At 37.6% G+C, this 18,020-nt stretch overlaps 1 protein-coding gene and 2 long non-coding RNA genes across 5 annotated transcripts in view; all 3 read left to right on the top strand.

Annotated features, from left to right (window-relative positions):
* The window catches only part of LOC120749937 (SAM and SH3 domain-containing protein 1-like), a 529,028-nt gene that overhangs the window by 54,836 nt on the left and 456,172 nt on the right, over positions 1 to 18,020 (top strand). The window lies entirely within an intron of this gene.
* LOC120749938 (uncharacterized) overlaps positions 1 to 18,020 on the top strand; it is a 75,062-nt gene that overhangs the window by 44,545 nt on the left and 12,497 nt on the right. The window lies entirely within an intron of this gene.
* On the top strand, positions 5,918 to 13,874 carry LOC120749939 (uncharacterized). Its single transcript, XR_005699887.2, has 3 exons — positions 5,918 to 6,009; positions 6,624 to 6,945; positions 9,806 to 13,874. It is a non-coding gene; the product is annotated as an uncharacterized LOC120749939 (long non-coding RNA).

The raw sequence follows: 18,020 nt of genomic DNA, 5'->3' as shown, positions 1-18,020 counted from the left end.
TAGGTTAAATGTTTGAATACAGCAACTGCTAAAATGAAGGATTGAGATACAATTTTGTATGGTCTAAATATATTTCTTGTCTCATTTTGTACTAATAGCAAAGATACAAATTTATACCTAAAAAGCATCTAGTGAAATGCAGCTAAATTAGTGTATGTTGCTGCACAGCTATTTCCTTTTCTTGGGGCAAGGAGAAAAGTGAGGAGGGGTAGATCTGAGGGCATTGTAGAGGTACTGTCTTGATAGGAAGGGGTGTGATTTTTTGGTGAAGTTTTGAGAATGGGTATCTAGCAGAGCTTTCAGCCTTCACATTATTTTAGTTTTATTTGTGAAGATAAGGATCTGAGTTAAGAAAAATTGTATATGCTTTGTGGTGATAACATTTAATATCTCAGTGCTCCCTGAGACTGGATTGTTCTTTATAATTCTTCCCTGTTGTGTGGCTTTTTTCCTCAGTGCGGCAGGTATTTAGAGATGTGGATATTTTTCATTGCTTGACTTGAGACAATTTTGTACATCACTGGAATGACTTAGAGCAGTCAAGGTATAATATTTTGGATAGGCCTACATTTACACGTGTGTGTTAAACTTTGTTATAATGGAGTTTTTATTTTTTATATCTTTAAATTTTTGGACCAAACTATTGCACAGTTTCTGGAAATAAGATGAGGAGAAAGAATGTTTTACATTCAAAGTAATTCCAGCAGCTCATAATAATAATTAGCTTTATCTATTAACTCAATAATTGGAGCACTGCCTTGAAAGTTAGGAGCAGGTGGCCTTTTTGCTGGAGGTATCTCTTCTGTAATTTATTTGCCAAATTACAAACTTAGAAAGTCTGCTTGCATGGGCTGAATAGACACAAAAGGGAGATTTTGAAAAAGTTAATCTTCTCTGTAGTTAATGGGAGACAAGTTTTTCCTGGACTGATTCAAAGGATCAAAGTTAGGTTCCTGCTGAGTTGCTCTCTTCCATCATTACTTCTGAGGGAAGTCAAGGGAGAGAAAACTTACTTGACTGTAGTACTGGTGAACTCTTATTTCAGGGTTTCCTGATTTCTCTGAATTTGTCTGTGAGCATTTTTCTGCATGTTTTAGTTCTGCTGGTGCTGACCAGTCTGTGCACATCTCACCCCCTGCGCCGAGATATTTAACATTCTTTAGCCTGGAGCTACGTCATTAAAGCTGGATTCATTTTGCTGCAATTGCTGCTCCTGGCTGAAGAACTAGCAGTGGAACTGAAATCATAGCCCCTGTTTTGCTGTGCTTGTGGTGAACCCTGTGCCGGCCCTGAGGCAATGCTGTGTAAGAAGCTGTCAGACAGGAGTGTGCAAAGCAAGAGGGAAAAGCAGGGCTGAAGCATTTTGGTGAGAGCGGAACAGCGCTGGGAGGAAAAAGAAATAGTAATCCTGAGAGTTCATATGTTTTTTGCTACTGGGGAGGACAGGGATTGGAGAAAAAAATCAAAGCCCAGCAAATTAAAAAAGATTCCACTAACCCAAAGCAAAAAACCCCTACTTGGTATTTCAGCATATCACTAAAACCCCTTCTATTATGTATTCTCTTTTACTTTTTCCTATGTTGTTTTGCCCACTGCTTTTTAATTTCAGATTTCCATAATAAACCCATTTATACTGAAATATATTGAGAGAATGATGCTTTTGTGTGTTGAATGTGCTTTGACATAATTTATCTAGAACTTGACAGGGATTCCATCCTTTATGATTGAAAAGGCATTAATGAGATGGGTACTTGTCAGGACTGGATTATGGCCATCTTCATGTTAGTGAAAGGGCCATGGAATGAATACCAAAAAAAAATGAGGCACACATTTTTGCAATGAATTATTGATTGTTCTTGATGGAGGAAATAAGAAATTGGAATATCCGGGAAGCAAAATATAAACACTCCTTGATATTTTAATCTGGCATATTATGACATTGTTAATGTAAGATAAAAAGCTGTACATGATACAAATTAATTTCTTTTTTAAGAAGTGTAATTCAGTCTAGAAAGAAAAAAGATGTGTGTATGTGGGTTTTATATTTATCAAGCAATAATGCACTATGGCTTATGTAACATGCAAATAGACTTCAACATGTGCATGAGAATTCTTAATTGCCATCAGATAAACTGATGCTAATTCATACCAAACCTATGGTTGACAATATATCCATAAAAAAATTTAGTGCTTAAAAATTTAAGCATACAGTAATGCTGATTTAATTTCTTAGCTATTTATCTATTTTTATTTGACAAATTGAAATAGGTGGCATCCTGGAGAACCAGACTAAAATCTGATCTGTAAAGGCTTATTATCTTTACATAATGCTTTATAGACAGTGCTTTGCTGTGACAGTCTCTTCACAGATTTTTATCTTGTAATGTCAAAACAATTAATGGGAAAATAATAATTTAAGGATGCTTCATCTTACTTGTCTTCAGTTTGCTAATGAGCTCCTGTCTCTATCTGAAAGTTTTAATATGTATGCACGAGGAAGTATGGAGTGCAGTGTTGCTACTGCTTTAGTAAGGTTTCAAGAAAATTGTGACTATGAACAGTTATTTCTACACAGGCACACACACACATATCTAATCTCAGAAGTATGCGATGTGAGATGCAGTAAACATTTCCTGCTCACCATAATTTGTATGTCTTCAAGCAGGAGATAAACAACAAAGTATTGGGGTTTGGCATTTACAGAATTTTGCCTAAATATGTGGAGATACTTTTAGGGTATGTTGATCTCTAAAACAGGAGAAAAAAAAAATCTTTCATTCTTTTGCTGTTTGTGTCATGCAGTTGGAGGAAAATGCAGTAAATCTGTTTTAATCCCATTTAATTCTGTAATATATATTTTACTTGTTTGCATAAAATCAGCACTCTCTATTCATTTATTTGTTCATTACTGTACCCAGGGTGTTTTCCTGCTTGAAGCCTCATTAAAAAAAATGGTACCTTTAGTTCTGAGGCATGATGGATGAGTGTTTCTGGGGTTTTAACACTTGATGTGAGAATTTTTAAAAGCCTTTATTTTCACATTTCTTTTTCATTATTGTAGTAAACTACAGCAAAGTAGTAGTTAGGAAAATCCAGCATTGACATTGTTATTGTCTGGTCTTGTGGACTGACAAGCAGTCCTTTATTCTGAGTTAACCTCATGCTTTTGTTAGCCGATTGGTTTTTGGTTGCAGCACAGGGATTACAAAATTACACTGTCCACTGGGTCTGTAAACCATTCTTGTATGGCTGCAAGGCAAGTATGTTGCAAGGGGAACCTAAACTTCACCTCTTCTTTTTAACCTTTTTGTTTCTTAAAGGCAATAACTTGTAAAACTCATCTCTGTTTTTACTAGCTGAATCGTTTTTTGCATAGCAGGTAATTCCTCCTAGAAATGTCTAAATGTAGATGTCTTCTAAGACATTTATGGGTGTTATGTGCCAAAATACCCTAATTAGCTTACTAGAAAGTGTGATCATCATGTGTACAAACATTATCAAGCACATGATCACATCTTGTGACTTCAGTTTCACCCATTCGGCAGTAATACGGGATAATCTGCTTCCATTTAAGCAGTGCAAAGGGAACCAACTTGTTTCCTGTTCCCTGGCCAAGCAGTAACATTTGAAGTGAGTGTGTGGGTGGTGGTGGGTGTGAGTAAAGATCACTTCAACAGGACAAGAATTTGGTCTGCTGGCTTTTTCAGCTAAATTAGTGCTCAAACTGAAGGGAAGCAACCTGCTTAAACTATAAAGTAACTGTTGGCAGCACAGCAGTTTCCTTCCTGGGTGGATTGTGCCAGGATGTGAACAGCTACATTTTGGATATAATGTATAAAGCAAAATCCGTTCCGTTTGCTGTACACATTAGCTTTGACACTGCAAAATGATAACTTACAGAGACTTGGTTTTGTGGGTTTTTTGTTTGGTTTTTGTTTGTTTGTTTTTTGTTTTTGTGTTTTTGTTTGTTTGTTTTTGTTTTGTTTTGTTAGTTGTTTTTTTGTTTTTGTTTTTCCAAAATGTTTCTGTTAGTATAAGGTTTCTGAGTTTAGAGAGAGAGAGACCACTCCTTCTGGTTTTGGATGATTGTGTGTTTTATCTTTACATGAAAGATTTTTAAAATAATGAGAGTATTTGGGGATTAAAATTCTTCTGTTACAGAAATCAGTCAGCAAGAATCAAGAGCTTGGCTGGGAAGAGTATCAGGCCAATAATGGATAGGAAAAAGCTGGTTCCACTTGTGCACAAGCCCACAGCATTTTCTCATACAATTGCTGAGAGGTTGTGTGTGGTCAGCACCACACTGGTAGCCTTAGGCTGACTGGAACTGCTTCAAACAGACCTAAATATCACCAGATACAGAGGGATCTGTTGCATGTTCCCATTGTTCTTGCTCACTAGAAGCAATTCATGCATAAGGAGGCATAAAAAGTCTGGTTATCTTTAGGTTGTAATGATAGTTTTAACAGGCCACAAATTTAAAATTCAAAATAATGATATGTTATACCCAATTGTACCTCTGAGTGATTTAGTCCTTGCTGACAGTTAAGCTAATATAACAAGTTGTAAGGCCTTGCATCAGCCTTTTGCAGCCTAATAATCACAAAGCATTAGACTCACAAGTACAGTTCTTAATACAAGTCCAAGCATATGGTGGAAATTGTTTCCTATAAAAAAATTTCTGGAAATATTAACTGTGATTATTCCACTGTTATAAGTACTTATCTCCTACTTGGTTGAAAAGTATTGTGGGCAAATAAGTAACCATTAAGTGATGAGAATTGTGAGAGAAAATAGGTTCATTCCTTATCTGGTAGGTTTAAAAGAAAAACTATGCTGAATGAGAGGTTTATGTTAACATTTATTGATGGTATTTTTATGCCCCCATAACATCTTAAATTTGAAAATATCGGTGCTTCAGGAAGCTAACTCATTTCTCTGTAGGTGCTAACATTTCTGTAAATGTGCAGTATGAAATCTGATAGATTTGTTTTTATTGAGTTGAGATGTAACTGGGACTGTATTAACTTGTTATAATCCCTCTGCTAAATTGAGTTCCCCATGTTTTCTCTATTACATTTCACTATGCATTGTATGTATTTTAAATGTGTAACTTGGCAATTGACTAGGATTCATTGTGACAATGTTGTTATGGTCTCTCTTGCATAAGTAATACATCTTTAGAAAACAGAATTAGGTCATTGGCACACACGTTTAAGTGATTTAGCTTCAACAGAAGAATTGGAACTGAGGAAAGGGCAGTTTTCTGTGTCCTGAGGTTCTCCTGACTTTTCATCTTAAGGCTGTATGTTACAGCTACTGTCCTTCCTCTGGAGGACAGTTAGACCTTTTTGGTCAGTGTTTAGCTTTTACTCCTGGTAAATGAAGCAGTGATCAGCTCTGGGGTATTGCTGTGGCTGTACACTAAGTCAGTAATACAAGAGGTAAGAAGTCCAGAAGCCCGGACTGTTATATGTTACTACTAAACTTCTGCTTCCTCTGGTACACCTAACTGAATAACGTCTAGAAGTCAGCTGTACATCCAAAACTGATAAGGAGTTTAAAAAGTTTCTATGAGAACAATCCTTACATTTTTGAAGGATCTCAGTAGTGCAAAATTATTTAACAAAATACATAACTGCTGCAGGATGTTGGCTGGCTGGAGTGGCACTCGTGCACATGAGCCCTTCAGTTAAGGTGTGATTTGCTGATTCTGTGTGTGTGGTTGTCCCTGCACTCTGCAGGAAGGGCTGCATCAGCACAGCTGTGGAAAGCCACATGCATAGATCTCGATGTTCCTCCTCTTCACCCTCCGCTCTGTCTTGAGTGTGAAATGGCTGTCTAGAGTATGGTGTATAAGTCTCCTTTTCTTTTGGCTGCAAGAGACCCTGTTAATGCTGGTTCTTCGTTACTCAAGGACAGTTTTGTGATGCTTCCAATTTTTAAAGAAGACCTCACTAGTAAGCTGAAAACACCCTGTCTGTAAGCTGCAATGCAACATGCAAGCAGGTAAACTTTGCCAGACCTGCTCTGATTTTTTGCATGGTCAGTTTGTCATTCCAGTCCCTAAATCTTGGTGAAGGAATTTTCTAGCCATGCGTTTCCTAACTACTGTGGCTGTGAAAAAGTTTGGAGCAGTGCCCCACAGTATGAAAGAAAGTATAGGAGAATTTATTTCTAACAGTTAAAATCACTTCATGGTTATGCTGGTCAAAACAGAACAATTTCATTAAATTCAGTATCTATGTTCTGGACTGGTAAATAGAGCTCTTTAAATAATTCCTTCCATGCTTCATAAAATGTCCCTGACAAGAGAAAAATTTCTATGCATTAAGAAAACCCCAGCGAACCAGACTGTAGTAGTGGATTGCATAAGAATCTCAGCATGCTTTAAATATAAATATATTAAGTAATGCTATATGTAGCATCTGTCATATGGTTTAATCATAGCTTAATACAACCGAGTTCAATCTGAGTCCAAGAGATAGTTATCCTATTAAAATCCAGTATGATTACAGAGCTGTTTTTAGGAAAGAGGAGAAAAAAGGCTTGTCAGCTTTTGGCAGTGCTGAGGTGTTGGACTTTGATCAGAAACTCTGATTCCTGTGGCTTCTATTACACAGGAAAGGAACTTGTCTTGGCACATCTTCTAACGGGTTGTGAAAGATCTGTTGCTCTTGCCCATTGGAAGAACTTTCTCGAGTATCGGACATCTTGGTTTGATTACATCGTTCCAGAGAAGTCATGAATTAGAACCTGAGCATTCACAGGAATGGTTTTAATAACGTGTTTCCAGGCACCATCTTTATGAAGCATGGGAGAACAGCACTTCTCTGCCTAGCAGACATCTGGAAGGAAAAGTTTATTGAAGGCTATAAGATGTACTTAACTGGAAATTAAACCATGGGAGAAGAATGGAAGGTTGAAAGTCATTCGTAAATACTGGTATGAGAACTAGAAGCTACTGTGTATGATTTATTTTAATAAGCATATTAAGCAATACAAATGGTTGAGATTTTATATTTTCTTAGACTTTACTTTCTCTATTTCTGATTCATATGTTGCTCCTCTCTTAAAATTAGTATAGTGCTGCCAAATGGTCAGGTTTTTCTGGAAGACTTGAAATAGAAATACATACAATCCCAAGCAGCGTCAGTAAACAGAAAGTGAATAGTGAAAAGATACTGACTGAATATGCCTTACTTCAATCTTTTTTAATAAAGCTGAACTACAGACACTTCCCAGAGCTCCACAGATAAAGACTGGAAATGTAGGTGCCAATTTTCTGAAGCCTCTTGGGAGGCATTTTTTTTCTAGAAATGGACAAGTGTTGCCGCTTCAAGTTCCCCCATCTTGTCCACGTGGAATGGGAAAGGCTGTGTATGATACCCACCTACACAAGGAGCAGCCAGCCCATTTCCAAGGCTGCAGGTAAACCTGGCCACCTACTGCAGTTTTCAGAAATGTTGGGCTTCTATGGATGAGCTCACTGGATCAGCCTCAGTATGTCAGAAAGTTGATTCTGGATGGTTTTCCTAATGTTTCTTATTAGGATAGAGTGTTAATTTAGGGTATAATAGCTGTGTCTGATCAGCTCCACATCCTGGCCCTGTCATCCAAAGTGATGGAGACCAGGAAAACAGATTTTCAGGTACTGTAAGTTCATCCTTGTAACCTTTATGTTCATCTTATCTCTTTCTTTAAATGTAGCTGTTGTGCTGGTTGATGAACAGTGTGGACTAACCTTGTGTCTGTAGCTATGTTCCCAAGGCCTGAGATGCCCTAAGGTTTTCCCAGCCAGGTGTGGAAAGCCAGACTTCCTTATGGGGAAGCCTTTCTAAAGCTAGCCTTTCTTGTGGGTTGCAGAAGGAGCACTGGAGGACTCTGTGTTTTTATTTGCATTCTTGCTACAAAATGGAGAAGTGCTAACTGAGTTTAAACTAGACCCTGGGCTCTAAGCCATGCTGCCATCTGTGCTAGCTAGTCCAGATTCAAGATATTCAGACTCAAGTTAACCTTCTGTATCTGTAGAGGTAGGGCGGTTTCAGCCAAGATTCAGTAACAAATTTAAGCCATTGATAGCTCGAAAAGGCAAGGCTTTTTAAAAATTATTTTTCATTAATTTTCTGTACTGAAAATTCTTCTATCTGCAGTTGTAGATAAAATTCAAAGAGATTGCAATATTTTAAGAAAGCTTGAGGTTACAGTCACTTTCCATGCAAAATAGTAATAAAAATAAAATAACCTTAAGGCCTGTCAGGAATCATAACTTTTGGGGTTTTTTTCTTACCCTTCCAAAGGGGTAATTTTTCATTTCAACTCTGGGATTGATTTTTCACTTTGGATGATACAGTTCTTGTTTTAATTCAATAGCTAAACCTGTCCTAATGTTGTAATAGTTATTTAAGACAAAGATGATATATGCGTGTTTGTTTTTTTTAAAATATTGCCTGGTTTGGGGAAAAAAGAAAAAAAGGAGGGTAAATTTAAAACACAAGATTTTTTTTTTCCAGAATAAGTCTTTTTCTATGTTTTGTATACCATAATTTCATGTATAAATTTAACCCAAAATTTGGCATACTTAATGAAGTACAGCACACGGATCAGCAGATTCCAACTTTCTGTTATGTGTGAATCCAGTTCCGGCAGCACAATACTTTTTCCCCAGTTTTTCTTTTGGTCTGTTAACCCTGATTTAAGAGTCACTGCCTTTGCAGAACGATGGCTACAGGAAACCTCAGTGATGAGGAATGAGCCCTTTGTTTGTGGGAATACCAGTTCCCAGTGCTGCCTTGGCTGGTGTCCTGACTCTGACAGTGTATTTGACAGCATCAGATAACTGAAGTTGTAAAAAATGGCACAGTAGGCATATAATTTCTTCTTCCAACTGTTTTCACTCTGATTACAGATATTTAAAGACAGGTTTAAACCCATAAAACATGAGATTTTAATAACCTTTCAAGATGTTACTCAGATTTTGTGAAACCAGCATATCCTTGACAGCTGAGCTAGTTATGGCTGTCAAAACTTTAGGTATATCCTTGCTCTTACTTTGATTTTTTTTTTTAAATTCAGTTTTTTTCCTCTGCATTTATCTGCCTTCAGTTTCATTGCATAACTCCTTATGTTGCAAGATAAGTCACTCTCATTCTAACTTCTCCATACAATTGCTAATTTTTATGTTCTAGCTTTTCTTTTTTTTTCTTTTGTTTGAAGAAAGGCAAAAAGAGTTAAAATTGGTCATCAACTTAATTAACATCTCATCAACTTAATTCTTCCAACTTTGCTATTCTCCTTATTCATAATGTACACATCACGTTGCCTGATGGACTACAACGGACCATGGCACATTTCCCTGTCTATTTTCCGTTCACAATACTCCCAGTAGTATGTTCCTCTATTTGCCTCTGCATTGTCCCCATTAATTCCATGACATCCTCTTAATGTATCTCAAACATTTGGCCTTCTCTGGGTGGATGAACATGCATTCAGGCTGGATGAGTAAAGGAGATGGCTGGGGCCTACTGGACCAGCTGGCTTCTGCCTCTTGCCTGTCAAGCGCTTGTGGCAATGCACTCTTCCATGGTATACTTGTTGCCTTAGCACAGATGTGATACAGGGGTGGTGGGTTTAAACTGAGCCTGGGCTGGGTTGCTCAGTATGTCAGTGTATTGTTGATGTGTTTGCTGTCTGAATGTGCAGCCTCTGTTTAGAAGAGAGCTGTTGGAGGAAAAATAACTAGTAATGAAAAGGACTATCATATGGTAAACAATGTTTCACATGGGAATGCCTTTTTTTTTTCCAGAGGCTCTGGGAATGCTATGTGTCTCGAGCTGGCTGTGCAGTGTCACTGGTCAGAAGCAGCTGGGGGCACAGCCTGGACAGACCCTGTAGTGCAGTGGGGTTCGTGATGTGATGGGCTCTGCCACAGGGCCCGCAAAGGCTGCAGGTCTCCAGGTCCGACGGGATCCATCCTGCCAAGTGAAACAGCACTTCTCCTCTCTGAAAGCGAGAGGCGGAGACAGACAAGGGAGGTGGGGCAGACTGGCAACCCAGGAGAGTGTGTCTGGCTCTCTTTTCCCCCAGACAGGAGTCAACTGCTGTGCTTCTCACTCTTCTTCAGCATCACCATCAGCCATCTCTCCCTTCAGAGAGCTGGAATGGGGAAGCAGGTAGCAGGGACACAGGAGTGTTTTCCTACCCCCAGCAATTTGCTGCTGTAGCCACTCATCTGCTTCAGCTGCACACTTTTAGTGGATCCTGCGTTGGGAAGAGTGAACAGAGACTGGCTCACACTGTGGCAGCAGGTGATCTGCTAAATGCCAGTGTATTGGAAAATTGGATTTGAGGAGGGATGAAATTTTATTGTATCTTGATTCAGGATGTCAGTAGTGTTCATTTTTATGCTTTTAGATCTATATAGCTATATAGGCATATGTATATGTACACACACATATGTATATGTACACACATATTTACTACATATACACATGTAAAATATTAACAAATCTGAGTGGGAAAGTTTCTGGGACTATCAGTTCACAGACCAAAGAAAACTGAGGAACTCTACCCTGGATTGGGATAGATGTCATTTTCCCAAGTTGTATTTTATTGTGTCATTTTGGGTGTGGCCTTTTTTAGTAAACAGAAGAAAACCAAGAGAGATACTTTCTGAGCTTGCTAGCAACTAGCATTTTAACATCTGTCTGAGGTGATGTAAAGTTATTTTACAGGGCATTTACAAATCCTTTCTGTTCAGCTTTGGTGTGTGCACCTTGTCCCATCTTTTTTTGATGAAAGCTGTGTTATACTCCATCTACACTTGCAATGGACCCCAGAAATCATTAGATGAAGTTTTTTGGCTGGGTTGCAACATACATTTCAATAAGTGTTTTTTATAGCAAGACTGTGGTAAAAGATCTGCTCTCATAGAATATGCATGGCTTTTAAAATGCTTTGCTCAGATTAATTTTTTTCATTCCCAACAAGTCCAATAGCAACTTATTACTGGAGTTTTTTTCATTAAATAGCTGGAAACAACTGTACTGCAGCAAATTATAAGTATGCGATATTATTCTGAAAATTCTGCACTGTAAAGCATGAACATAATTTTCTTGCTTATAAGATACTTTCCATGCTCTGCACAAATCTCTTATGTGTCTTGTGTTATGGTTGCCCTTATTTTCATTAAAATTTATTGCAGTGCTTTGTCTGAAGAAAATATTTTGATTGGTTAGTAAACAAGCCACAGGGGGTAGGTAATTTACATGAATTCTGTTGAAATTGCTGTTCAGCAATTTAAACTACCTGTTTTGCCCTTGCTGTAGTTAAAGAAGGGGAAAGATCTCACCAAAACATGGCCTAGGAGGAAAAAAACCAAATAATATGACCCACCAAAAAAACAACTGCCAGTTCCAGAAATATGACATAGATGGCTTGTTTCTAATAAGAGAATAACTTCTTGGGAAAATAGTAGGAGCGTGACTTGTTAGTCTCTGTGAACACCCCAGGAACTGGTTTCTATTGCAGTAAATTTCTATAGCCTTCAGTGCTGCTTCTGTTCTCCTATAAAATTAGATGGGACTGAAATTCTCTACTAATAGCTTGAGACAACTAAAGTTAATTTCTCAACTACTCCAATTAGTACTAAAATATGCTTACAAAACAGCAACTTGATTGAGAAAATGAAGGAAATGAAAGCCAGTGTCAGAGATCAATCAAGTATGAGGATTAATTTTCTCCAGAACATGAGTTTTCTTTAAAAGCTGTTGTTTGTGCTTGATCAAATTGTAAATCTGTTAGTAAATTAATTAATAACTGAGACATTATGAATTCTGTAAAAGCATCATGTATTAGTGATCACCTGAGGCTTTTGAGAAAGTTTTAAGCTGTGAGGCTTTTGAGAAAGTTTTAAGCTGTGAGTGGTCTCCCAATTCTGCTACAGTACTTTTGAAAGCTGTGCATTCCTGGACCTCCTTTTCCCAGTCTTTGAGGACTGTGTCAGGCTGCAAGTGAAAGCACTTCTGTTTGAGGAACCACTGAAGCATACATAACTATGAAGACTTAAAATATGTAAAAGATTCTGTTCTGGGACATGGTGTGACAGAAGATGCCCTTTGTCCTTAGGCATCACAGGGCATCCTTCACTCCATACACACTTGCGGAGTGTTCACTGGCAAGCTGCTTTCTGCTGCCTCACTCCTTCTGTTTCCATTTTCATGTGTTTCAGTGGCATACTGAGACCCAAGCCCTAGTGGGCCCAAAGCTAGGTAGAAAAAGAAATTTAGAAGCCTAAATATGGTCTCAAGGTATGTCTAACAACACATCTCAAGTCAATAGCACTCAGATTTTCATCAATAATATTTTCTGAGATCAGAGAGATCTGATTCTAAGCATTAAAGTGTCTGCCATATCCACATTATTATTTCTGTTAACTTGCTGCACTGAAGAATTACAGTGGGAATGAGAGATGGGAAGGAAAAAAACACCCCAAAGCATGAGGAAGGGTAAACATTCCTATTTCTGTTTTAAAGACATCAGCAAGGATGTGAAAGATTGAAGATGATTTCTCTCTTGCATCTGGGAATGTTAGCCCAGACTCAGGAAATGTTCCTGCCTTGCAGGTGACACTCATCTGGGCTGAGGGAGTCCTCAGTTGAAACTGCTTTTTTGCACACAAAAAACCCATGAGACTTAGCTAAAAACATTAAGCAGCAGTTTAGATTTGTGAAGTTGATATATCTAACTTCGATTATGTGCAAGGCAGCTTTAGTGCAGATATCACTGCTTGTGCTCTCCTGATGGGAAGGGGAGTTGAAGATGCACCGTAGGCTCTCTTGTTGGCATTTTTGATTCCTGTTGGCTACCTTTGGCATCTGGCATCTTGCTGGTCTCTGAAGCTGAGGCACCTCCTTTTCTTGCAATTTTAGAACTCAGTGTACAGGTACACACTGTACCTTGTAAGGACAGTGCTTCAAAATTTGGCAGTGATATCTAGGCAGCATGTAGTTCAGCTGTTAAATACCAGGTAACATATATATCAAGTTATATTCTATGACAGAGGGAAAATAATCCATAAAATTTCTTTGTAAATAAGTATTTTCAGCCTATTTAAGTACTCGAACTTCATGGTTAATATTAATCCAGGCCATTTCCTCATCTGAAAACTGCAGAAAATTTGTACCAGGACATATGTCAAACATATCCACATATAACATGGTAGTTGAAAAGGCAAAGATTTTACTTTTTCCAGATAGTCTTCTCTAAAACATATAAACACTCTTAAGTCCTGTACATCTAAAGAATTATTAGTAAATCTTGAACACAGATGTAACATATCTGAAGATTAAATGTGCTCCATCCAGAGACAAAATAATTAATTCAATACTGAGACACAGATCTACAGCATCCCTGTTTGCATTTCATGATTCCTCTGGATGATTTAGAGTGTGAGATTGACTCAATACCCAGAACATACAACAGAAGCTCATTAGCTTTTCACTCATTTTTCAAATACTTTTTGTTCCAATAGAAGCAATGAATTAAAAATCAAAGCATGAGTTGCTGTAATGTACTTCTCATAGTTACGTGCAGGCAGTTTCTGCTTTTTCTTTTATTCCTTATTTAAGGTCTTCTGATTCAGTGACAATTCATTTATGTAAATATAGTTTAAAAAATGTACTCAGAGTTCATTCCAGTTTCTAAAATGGTTGACTTTGGAATGCTATCTCTTCACTGAAGTTCTGTAATAGAAATGCTTCATGACATGCACACAAAGAACAGCCCAAGCAGCAAGTTACACCAGAATTTTTCTGGCTTCAACATTAATAGGAAGTGCTTGGGAAATTCCTGGTTTGAAATGTTTTTGATGGAGTTTTGAAATTATTGTGACATTCGAATTTAACACTATTTAGATGAAATCGTTCTCTTTAGTGTTTATTTCAACAGTTATAATAATTAATAGTAAAACCAAAAAAAGATTGCAGCCATGTAAATAAAACATTTTGATTGATTTTGGGTTACTTCTGGCTTTAGACCATGTTTGGATTTTTGATATTTTATTCATAGCTAGAAAAAAACTGAAAATTTTTGTGGCAAAAACCTCTCCTTTTGTCACAGTCTAGTGTTACTATTGCGTTAAGTAAGCTTTTCATATTGAAAGTTATGAAGGGAGGAAAAAACACAGTAAGACTATATTTATTAGACATCAGAATTAATCATTATGAATGACATGAAAGACTTCTAACTGTCAATTGACAAAATCAGTGTCATCATTATATGGATATATTTGTATATGCTCCAGCATTAAAATATTTTAAATGAAACAGCTACTATTTCACTTGGGCATTTTCTCATAGTTTAAAAATCTCCATTTTCCCTTTTGTTCTTTTTGTGTCTCATTCATGGAAATGGGTTTTGGTATTTGAGATTTTGTAGCTATACTTGTGTTCCTGGAGTTTGTAAAAGCTCAGTTGCTGATGAATATACAGCATAATAACAATCACAATTAATTAATTACTCTGTCCAAAGCCTAATCCGATGCAGTTGTCATTGTCAGATGCCTCACAGATGCCTGTGAGGTTGCTCTTCTTTCCTTCTTACCAAGTTAGGAGAAAATGGAGTGTTGGCAAAAAAACCAGCAGGAATATTTACATTTAAAATTATTTTCAATGCTTATGAAATTCAGCCTTTTACTGTTGGGATGATTTCTGTGAAGAATTATCTATCCCAGAAACTATACTATTTTTTTTTTGCATAGATTTTGGATGTGGTTGTAATGCGGTATTACTATAAGCCAGCGTAGGTATCAGAGTGGTATTAGTATTAATATTAGTAAACACCTTTTTATCTGTTTACTAATGTATTTGGAAGCATCTATTTTAGCAAATGTCCTATTCCAATTATTAACTAATTTGATGACTTCAATTATGGAAGCACAATTTTTTTTTTTTCTCCCTGCACATGGCATGTTTCAAAGCCCAGGTCAGAAAACAAGCAACATCAAATCTCATAAAAATGGCAGCTTGGGAAAAGCGTGATGTAGTTATCACAAAGAACTAATGCCACTGATTATTTTACAGGCACAAAACCAGTTATAGGCTACAGCTGTGGATAAGGGATGGAGAGAGAAGGAAGCATGCCAAGACTGTAAAAAGGAAATTAATTTTTGTCAAGCAAGCTTAAGATGTTCAAGGCAGTCTCCCAGGTCACTGGTGCATGGGCTATTTGCCTACCTGAGAAGCAGAAATTCACCTAGTAGGGAAAAGCTGAAAATATTACCATGTTGTCAATTGTAGTAATTTGAAATATCTTACACATAGTGTCTTTTGAAAGGCAAGGTATTTCAAGGTGGTTTGCAATCAGAATAATTTAAGCTGGGGCAACCTCTGGAAAACTAAATCCAACCCTCCACTCCAACAACAGGTTTCCCAGAGCCTCATCCAACCCAGTTTTAAATCACTTCAAAGAAAAGTGTTCAACAGCTGGACCAGCCCCTTGTTTTAGTGCTTGACTATTTCATTTTGGAAAGTTATTTCCTAATACCTCATTGGAATTTCCTGTATTATAGCCTGTGTTGGTGTCACTCATCCTGTCCATCTGTACTTCTGAGAAAACTCTGCACGTTGATGCCCCCCAATTTAGCTACCTTATTTTGCTGTATTGTCATATTTGTTCTGTGCGTAATGGAAAAAAAGAAACAGCAACCTTGTTTCCAAGATGAGCTGCACATTCCAACTCTTAACATTTTTTAGGGAACTGGAAGGAAAATTAAGAGGACAAACCCAACATCTAAATTGAAACATTTTGCTGAAGTGTCATATTAAATGCTAGTAGCAACAGAACAATAATATTCTATCTGTTTTTTTCATGTTTCAAAAAAAAGTATATCTTAAAGTATTTAAAATATAACCCACATCCAGACAGGATCAAAGTGTTATTACTGACAGTAGTCTAGTGAACACTTTTCCTCTTATGATTTCCTGTCTAACTCTGTGTTGATACTAATAAATTACATTTAATAATGACATGTCTTAGTTCAAACATAACTTTGTCTTCAGATGCTCCTTGATACATGTCATAGCAGAAAGAAGTGCCCTGTCTTGATCATGGTCTTAGGAGGTTCTTTGTCTGCCTCACTTCACTGCTGAGCAGCTGCTGATGTACAGGATACCTTCTGTGCCAGTTACATACTGTGTGGGGTGGCAAGTTCATGGCTGGCCAAGAATATGTACAGCTGATCACAATAAAAATTGATTATTCTAAATCCAGTGAAATACAGAACAATGCTGGTGCTGCTGCCGTGTTTTGATGAGCCAAGGGCAAAATGCCTGACTTGTCTTCATGTATATAATTTTGCTTTATTTTGTTGCCTAGGGTGTTTCAGGTCACCTAAATCTAGCTGTCTGAGCAGACACCAGTGTTGAGCATTTCCCCACTGTGATTTTTTTTTTCTCTCTTTAAAGAAGCCCCTACCTTGTCCCTTTTATTTATTTTTTTTCAAGGTGGCCAAAGCCAGCTAGAAAAGCCATGCCCCTACACAATGTATATCCCTTGTGTGGTATCCCAACTTCATTTTCATAATAGCATAGATCCTTTCATACTTTCTGCTTCTCATTTGTAGATTTCAAAGTGCAGTGAACACCAGTAGCAATATATCAGTATCTGGGTGGGGAACTGAAGCATCATCATCTGAGAATGGAAGCAGATAACAAGAAAGCCATAATTAGAATCTGTGTTTTGTATTGCCCAATGTACTTCCCCAACCTCCAGGGCAAACGGGAACTTGAGTATTCTTTGGATGCTCTTTTTTTCCTGCAGAAATGCTAGAACTTGAAATTCAGTTATGTGATAATTTCCAGTTTCATTTAAAATTTTAATTGCACTCCCACCTTAAAGATACAGAACTCCAAATGTGTGAAGAAAATAAAGGCTTTGCATACATTCTCTAAAAAAGCGCCCATTTTTAATCAAACTCATGGGCTTTGAAGAGGTCTTTGGTCATGGCTCTTCACTCCTCAAATGCCCAAGATTTCACGGTTTCCCTCCCAACCTTTACTCTCTCTTATGTGTGTGTATTCAGCCAGTACAGTATGCTCTGTTTATGCAGGGATGGTAAATAGTGCAGCATAGCAGGCTTTTGCATAGAGAGCTGTGGTAGTGCTCCAATCTGTCTTGTGCAGAGATGATTCAGTTTTGAAAAGCTGGGTGGTCTTGGAGGGAAAGAAAACAATAGCCTGATACAAGTAGCTATATTTTAAGAGACCACCTCCCTCGCCTTTTTAGGGGTTGGGGGGCAGGGAGAAGAAGGAAAAGTGAAATAATCTGATCCATCATCAAAAGCCAAGCAAGTCTGTAAAGCGCACCTTTTCAAAATCTGTCAATCCCCGCCCCCCCGTTTGAAAACTAAGTTAGAATCCTGATGGAATTCTTTTTTGGATTTTAGGGTTTTTATGGGTTTTTTGCATAACAACAATACTGAGATACACTGGAGGGAGGATCTCCTGGATCAGTGGCAACTTACAGTAACACTCTGCATCTGTTTGTGTGGAGTATTTAATACAGAGCAGTGCAGTTGCTTATGCTTGAAGTGAAGGCAATGAGACCTTTTGTGGGTTTAGAGCTAATTGCAATAATTCTACATAGCAGGGCGTTATACTGTAGAAAATGCCTCTTAATGTCGTGGTTTGGTCCAATTAGGAAGAATTTAGCAGTAAGGCTGACTAGGATTACAGACTCATGGATCAAATTTATTTCTCTGGATGATTATTTTAGACTAAAATAATATAACTTTGCTAGGGATTTTCAGTTACCTGCAAGGAGGTAGATGGCATCTTTTTCCCCTAATGTACTATGTGATAATGTTTTTGTGTAGTGTTATGTAATGCTGGCCTCCTAAATGTAACAAATATACGTACAATATATATGAAAAATGCATCACACTGGCAGTCTGGAGTGTTGTTAAAGGGTATAGAAGGGACTTCAGAGAGGTACTGAACTCACACACACTCTGTGTGTGTTCT

This window comes from Hirundo rustica, chromosome 3 (assembly GCF_015227805.2).
Source record: "Hirundo rustica isolate bHirRus1 chromosome 3, bHirRus1.pri.v3, whole genome shotgun sequence".
Taxonomy (NCBI): Eukaryota; Metazoa; Chordata; class Aves; order Passeriformes; family Hirundinidae; genus Hirundo; species Hirundo rustica.
This window is presented reverse-complemented; position numbering and strand designations above follow the sequence as displayed.